Raw genomic sequence first — 8,402 nt, forward strand, 5'->3', positions numbered from 1 at the left:
AATTCCCAAAGCAGCCATATTTTTCACCTGGACAATGGAGGCTACATTAACCCGGTTCAATCCTGAGTCATTCATTCGCATGGTCAAGGCGCATGCCTGCGTATATGACAAAAAAGGACTCAAATTACAAAAGCAGGGCAAAGAAGAGGAGGGCCTGTGAGAATATTGGCCAGCAGGTTTTCCCAGACTGGAATGAATTTGATGCAAATGTAAAAAGATGACAAAAGTAAGTTTAGCAATCATTCTGCAAATGTTTAGAAATGTCACTGCATGGTATTCATCTGATTGCATGTTTGAACTGATTTTTAACCAATGCAGTTATAAGCGGCAGGTCGACAGGCTCTCGCAAATCGCCATACCTGCACGGCGGTTCAGGGCAGCGATCCTGTGGGTGCACGTGCGCTGCCTAAGGGGAAGCTGAGGCGTGGGGCTGGCAGCCACAATTTCCGCCAGGCACCTGTAATTGCTCCCCGTGAAGAGAGAATGGCAGTCTGCTGTTGTAAACACAGCAGATTGTTGTTCTCTCTGCTATCAACACAGAGCCCATGTCTTCCTCCTATTTAGGATCACAGGTCTCTGTGTTGATTGCACAAGCCCATCCCCCCCACAGTTTAAAAACACCCATTGACCCTTACACCAGGAAATGTACACCTTCCACATCCGATGATAAAGCTTTAGAGATGTCGATTTTCTCGCCTTCAAAATGGTCGGAGAACACCGAGCCAGTTCAGCACCTGGCTCTCAACAGCCAGACTTTCAAGGTCAGTGACTGTAAAACGGGATGGAAGATTGGTGTCACGAACCGGCAGGACTGGTAGTGGACTGTCACCAACCGGCAGGACTGGTAGTGAATCCTCTGGACCCGAGAGACGATGGCGCGGGTTGTACTAGAGGACCGGTTCTAAGCAGTTACTGGTCTTCACCAGAGCCCGCCGCAATGGCGGTAACTACCAGGTCGTGTCCCCTAGTAACAACTCGGATCTCTCTGGCAGGTGATATGGCGTGGTACACAGGGAGTAGGCAAGAGCGTAGTCGGACGTAGCAGAGGTCAGGGCAGGCGGCAGAGGTTCAAAGGCGAGATGTCGGTAGCAAGGATTCGGCAACAGGCAAAGCAAACAAACACAGAAGGGAACGCTTTCACAGAGGCACAAGGCACAAAGATCCGGCAGGAAGCTGTGTGAGGAGAAGGTATTAATGAGCAGTGCACAGGTGAAGCCTAATTAAGTCAGCACTGCCTTTCACAAACCTTAACCCTTAATAACCAGTCTGGGCCAGGTACCAATCACCTGTGCACTGGTCCTTTAGATCTAAGAGTCCCGGTGCGCTGTGAGCGCTTCGAGGCCAGCAGGGGGCCCGGAACGCTGAGCGTAACAATTGGCCCCTGACACAACAGATCATCCTTGAGAGGAAGCCTCAAGGGGACAGAATGGCCGGAATCCCACCGGCCCCCGATCCTGCGTAGAAATCGTGGAAGAAGCTGGAGCCTGGAGGGAGGGCGTAAAACAGTTTGCACCTGCTCCATGGAGTCCCCAAAGCATTTGTGGCATCTGCCAACGGATCCACCTCGGGGGTGCTCCACCACCAACATATCTAAAGGAACATGCCTGGATGAGGGGACCAGACCCCTGGTCCAATGTCTGACGACTGAAGTAATCCGCCGCTAACATTCCATGCTGGAAATTATGCACAATGGAGATGGCTGGAATGAACTGTTCTGCCCCCGGAGAATGGCGGACACCTCCAGGACCACCAACTCTTTGTGCTACCCTGGTGATACACATAAGCCACGGCCATGGCGTTGCCCGACTGAATCCGCACCGGGAGCCCCTGGAGCTGCTCCGATCCAGGCAAGCCTGATCGTTTGAAGTTCTACGACATTGATGAGCAATCAGTACTCTTTCAACATCCAACAGCCCTGGGCCAAGTACAACCCTAGTACCCCTCCCCACCTGGACATCCTGGCATCTGTCATGACCAATGTCCTCTACAAGGGGAGAAAGGACTTGCCCTGTATCAAGGTCAGAGAACACAGCCAACAGACCAGAGAACCCTTGTCGCCTTACACAGACCAATCACATAGTCCAGCGACTTGGGATAGTCGTGTCATTGACCAGCATCTCCTTTTGGAGGAGACTCATGTAGAACTGTGCAAACGGAACTGTCACGAAGGTGCATACCATCAGGCCCAAAACTCACATACACGCCTGAAGGGACGACCACTTGTGGGCTAGCCCCAGATAATCCATTTTCCTGGTCGGAACCAGGACAGACTTCTGAGAATTCATAAATCACCCAATCTCCCACAAAGTCTGGAGAGTAATTTCTAGGGATGCACCGAAATGAAAATTCTGGGCCGAAACCGAAAATGCAGGATGCCCTTGGCCGAAAACCGAAACTGAAAATGACTTTTTCCCACAAATGAGATAGAGAGAGAGAATAGTTGATAATTTATATGTGGCACATTGATATCCAGAAAAAACAAGTCACCAGTGCTGGGACTTGTAGTCCTGCAGCCATGAGAAACTGATGTTGAATGCTATACTGTTTCTATAATCACATTATCCCTGATATTAAAGTCATTTAACAGGAAATTATAAAATGAAGCTAATTACACCAATGAGCATACTTGTCACTGATATGATATCCCAGCAGAGCAAAGAGTCTCCTATAGGCAGACAGACAGACATCCTTTATCAGTATGGAGGGGGGAGAGAGAGAGAGAGAGACCCCTGCATTAAGCTATTTCTGGGAAGTCAGGAAGGAGAGGTGTCATTTATTATTTTTTTGTACAGATCTCTTCTTATTGAACTGTATGTGACATGCAAATGAAATGCATAATTATGATGCAGGTGTTTACATAAAAGCAAGGGAATTGTTTCAGTGATAAACATGTGTGCGGGGCTTACTGTGAGCTCATCAGTGCAGCAATGGCTTAGGCTGTGTGGAAGACCACAGAGTATCTTTCCCATGGTCTCCCGGATAGTGTGTACATTAGCATCAAAGGTTCTGCAAATGGCACTTTGAAAGGCACCACTAACATTAATTGGTAAACAGGATTTTGAAGTGACTAGTGATCTGTTAGACAGAAATGAATATGTCTTATTATTAGAATGTGTCACCTGACATCAAATTTCCAGCACCCATTCCTGGTTTTTGTCTGACTATTCTGCTAAAAAAAAACAGTTCTGATCATTTTCTTTTGTGTGCGCTGCTTGAGCAAACCCAATATTTTTCTTGTGCTGGGTATATGTGAATGAGGCAGTGCATGCACTGGCAACTCTCATGATCTAACAGCAGGTGGCATGGCTTTTTTTGTCCTAAGAAAGGGATTAGAGACTTGGGATGCAGCTGTCCCATATTTAGCTCTGCTCCTAAACCCCATCAGAGTGGAGGAACTGAACTGTCTCCCAGAACACAATGTGGGTGCAGCCTCTTCCCTCACATTCCCAGAAGCACCCTCAGCCCACTAACTTTCACTGCTAAACCTTAGGACCACAGCAATAGTTCTGTTAACATACTTTACAGCACCCATAGCCAATGCTTATCATTGCTGAGAGAGAGATAACATTCCTCCTCCCTCAGCAGCACACAGCACCAGAGCACATGAGAGAGAGAGAGAGATATCATATTACCCTCCTCGAGTCGGGAACACTGAGCACACAGCACCAGAGCACATGAGAGAGAGAGAGAGAAAACATTCCTCATCCCTCGGCAGCACACAGCACCAGAGCACATGAGAGAAAGATAGATATCACCCTGCTCGGCAGCACTGAGCAGAGCAGTGAGAGCACATGAAGGAGGAGGTGGGTGGAGCCATTCTGCAATAGGCACAGGGGAGGACGAGGATCCTCCTCTGCTGTGCAATGTGCATGCTGGGTCTTCTCCTCGGAAGTCACTGGACGGAGGAACAGAGCAGTCAGCGGAGATACTCGTCTGACAGGGAAGTGAATGGCTCACTTCTTACTACTATTTGCAGCCATACATTTTCGGCATCTTTAACCCCTTTTCGGCCGAAATGGTATGGGCCCATTTTCGGCCAAAAATTTCGGTGGCCGAAATTTCGGTGCACCACTAGTAATTTCCACACTGGCCGTCCGAGCTGACGGAGACTCCGCTCGCAAGAGGAGGTCATCCAGGTACCGTAGCACAGCAATCCCCCTCTGACGCCGCAACACTAAGACTGGGGCCAACACATTTATGAAGAACCGAGGAGCGGAGGCTAGACCAAAGGGTAACGGCACAAACTGATAGTGATCCCTACTCACAGCAAGCGGAGGAACGCTGACGTCGGGGGCAACTAGGAATGTGAAGATAGGCATCCTGACATCTAAGAAGCCAGGGAAACGCCTTGATGCAGGGACGCCATTGAGGTCCAGAATGGGGCAAACTTGCTCTCCTTCCTGGGAACAATGAAAGGGCATAAATATAACCACCCAAAAACGTTCTAACACCGGAACAGGGACGAATACACCCTGCGACAACAAGTTCTCCCCTGCCCACAACAGAACTTGCAGCGGATCCAGGGGCAGGTGCATACTGGAAGGAAGGAACCTTTTCAAAGGACAAGAACCAGATAAAACCACCACATGGATCCCCTGGTCGCTGACCCGGCAAGGCCACGGCCCCATAACAAGCGAAGACGTCTCCCCACGTAAGACATGGATTGGGGCAAACCTTCATGCCGAAAGGGCCTTGTCAGCAGGCCTGAAGAAGCCTGCTCCTTAATTGCCAGATCAAGGCCACTAGAAACCTCCTAAAGAGGCTTTTACCTTTTTCCCCAAGTCCCTGGGGGACGAAAAAACTTCTTGTGGGCTGAAAAGGAAGTCCCACACCGCCGGCGAACCACCTTCCCCTTCCCAATGGAAGGAAGGTACTCTTACCCCCATGTCAGACTCCTAATAATGTCACCCGTCCCTTCTGCCCTCTTTTGAAGGCACCATGTGAACTCCCTGATCTCTGGTGTGAACCACTGCCAGTCTTTATTGACGTCTTCATCTCCAGTCACCTATGTCTATGTCTACCTAAGTTTGATGTATGTGGGGTTATCGGCTAATAGTCTATGTGCTTCCTTGAGGTAGTCTGTCCTATCTTGTACCACTATGCTTGCTCCTTTATCCGCCATTTTTATTACTAAGTTGAGATTGTTCGTAAGGTCCTTGAGGGCTTGCTGCTTAACATGGGTGAGGTTGGACTGTTTGGCCGTGGCTGATATCCTGTGGTTGCACATGTTTTTGATTTCTAAGAAAACCACCTAATAAAAAGTTTGCAGATATTGACCTTTTGCTTGTACTGGATTGAAAGTGGATTTTGGTCTGAACTGGGTGTGTCTCACCAGGGGAGAAGTAGAGGGATGCTGTGTGACGGGTGCTAAATCTTCATCATCATCACTGATTTATAATTCTTCTAGTAACCTTTGTCCAATTAGGTCCAGTTCATCCAATGGATCTACTGGGGTAGGGTTTGTAGTGGTGGATATGGTGGTGTTTTTAGATGATTGGATGCTAAAAAAAAATTGAGGGTAAGATGTCTGATCTTTGTATAAAATAAAGGGAAGTGGCATGGAAGTGGCATGGATGAGCACTGAGGTGGCATGGATGAGCACAGATGTGGGATGGATGAGCATGGATGTGGCACAGATGAGCACTGACGTGGCATGGCTGAGCACAGATGTGGAATGGATGTGGCATGGATGAGCACTGAGGTGGCATGGGCGGGCACAGATGTGGGATGGATGAGCATGGATGAGCACTGAGACGGCATGGGCAGGTACAGATGTCGCACAGATGAGGCACGGATGAGCATGGATGTGGCACGGATGAGCACTGATGTGGCATGGGTGGGCACAGATGTGGCATTAATGAGCACTGAGGTGGCATGGGTGGGCAGGGATGTGACACGGATGATGCATGGATGGGGCACGGATGATGCATGGATGGAGCACGGCTGAGGCACTGATGGGGCACGGCTGAGGCACTGATGAGGCACTAATTGGGCACAGTTAAAGCAGAGGAGGCGTGCAGCTGCAGTTTCTCTCCTCTCCTCGCACGCTTTACTGATTAAAGTGTGTGATGATCAAATTATAACAGCGCTAGCACAAAATATGTGTTGAGATACAAATATAAACAATATAACAATAGAACTTTTAAACTCTTAAAAAGTCCTTCTTTATAAATTATGGTGATTATATGAAGTGCTCAAGTGCAGATCCTTAATCCTGGTGCAAATAATAATTACGGTGCTCAAGTGCAAAGCCGTCCAAACAAGTAGGTGCTCCCGTGAGTGACCCTCCAGGTCCCCTACTCACCACACTGTAGATTACATAGTTACATAGTTAGTGAGGTTGAAAAAAGACCCTCCAGGTCCCCTACTCACCACACTGTAGATTACATAGTTACATAGTTAGTGAGGTTGAAAAAAGACACTAGTCCATCCAGTTCAACCTATGATGTGTGTGTTTGTTTGCATGTGTGTGTGTCAATGCATATAGGAACTGATGCGGCTTGTGATAAACAGGCTCCAATATTGTTCCAAGGGCCTTAGATGGAATCGCTCCAATATAGTGGTAATCGTATAGCCAAATATGAAATGAAAAGAAGGGGCTAATAGTGTAATACGTTCTCATATTTATTATCCCCAAAAGTTAAATGCTATACTTACAGGAAAGAAAGCTTAAAAAAACACATGGATAAAACAGATCGGAACGCCGCATTGGCGTGCGTTCCACCGAATCCAGGAAGCTTGACCGGAAGTGACGATGCGTGGTTTGTACGCCGGAAGTTACGTCAACGCGTTTCACCCTTTGTGTGGGCGTTTTCAAAAGACATCATTTCCGGGCACGGTCAGCTTATTTATGTCCCGCTCTGATACTGATCATATCTGGAATGATCAGTATATCCGATATTTATATAAGCTCACATAATCAAATAATAATAAAGAAGCTATCTAATCGGGCAATTTAAAATATACTTTAAATGATTTTGTAGTGCCAAAATGAAAAATGATTAAAATAACCATTATGATCGCATGGTGCTACTGTACTGCTTCCTGTTTACATTTGGATCGTTGTATAACCATTACATATCATGTTAACTGCAATAAATTCATATATATCATCCCATTATCTGAATAAGTGTGACTAAGACAAACATAATACCATAAAATGAATGTGAAATAAAAAATGGGATAAAAGGAAATTGATGATAGTACATATGTGAATAGCGATGAGTGATGATGATGAACTGGTGACTAACATTTAATATTAGAGGTGGAGTTTTTATTTTGGTGATGGAGAATTAAAAATGGTGACATTTATTGATGATGAAAATATTAATAAAATGCATATAAATGTAAAATAATTTTTTATATATAGATATATTCATTAGTGCAAATATTAAAGGCTGAAATATTTAAATGCATAGGATGAACTATATTCTGTTTAGGGACTGTTTTTGGAGACAAATATAATGGTCAATAATTGTTTATAAAATGAGTCTATGTTCTATTAATGTGCTGTATTAAAATATATAATTTATTAGACAAATGGATTTAAAATTAATATTAAATATTAAATACATATGAGTAGCATTATTTTAATTACATGGTATAATATCTAAAATGGAAATAAACTCGGGGGCATCTAAAACTTTATAGCAGGAGGTGAATATACATAAAATGAGAGATGAATTACCAATTAGATAAAAAACAATTTACGTCCACATCTACATTTAACCCTTTAGGCTTCAGGGTTTCCATCCGATGGATCTATTGGGTCTCATTCTGGGATATGGCCTTTTTTTAGATTTAATTGTGATAGGGGAGACAGCGGCTCATTAGGCAAACATTTTTTTGGCACCTCCCCCAACAAGCAAATATTGTGTGTAGAGAGTGAAGGTTTGTGCAGGTCTGCAAAACAAAGTGATGCAGGCCAGCCACAGAACCTGGGGGTTTGAGTGTGCCACATATACTACAAGATATTTTCACACTTCCAAAAAATGTTTAAAAACATGAAATACAAATTTTATTAGTTTTTGTTTACAAGGTTATGAAGAAAGGATAGACATGCATATACAGTACAGGGACATATATGGAAGGTACAAACAATATATTTGTTACAATACAAAAAAGCCCAATGAAAGGGACTATATGACCAAAAAGGGAGCTGGAACTACGCGTTTCGCAGAAATTGCTTCTTCAGGCTCCAGCAGGTTAAGAACATTAGTTTTTCTAAGAAGTAAATAGCATGTATATTAGTGTTCAGAAAAAGATATCATCTTATCCTGAACAGATTTGGAATATATTGATTAAAGTCTAAAGCAATTACAGAAATTATTTAATTCTATTTTATATCAAAATACAATCTACTATTCATCTCTATATGATTATAAGTGGTGTTTTCTCCTTTT

This window comes from Pelophylax lessonae (assembly GCF_965119305.1).
Source record: "Pelophylax lessonae genome assembly, chromosome: 2".
Classification (NCBI taxonomy): Eukaryota; Metazoa; Chordata; class Amphibia; order Anura; family Ranidae; genus Pelophylax; species Pelophylax lessonae.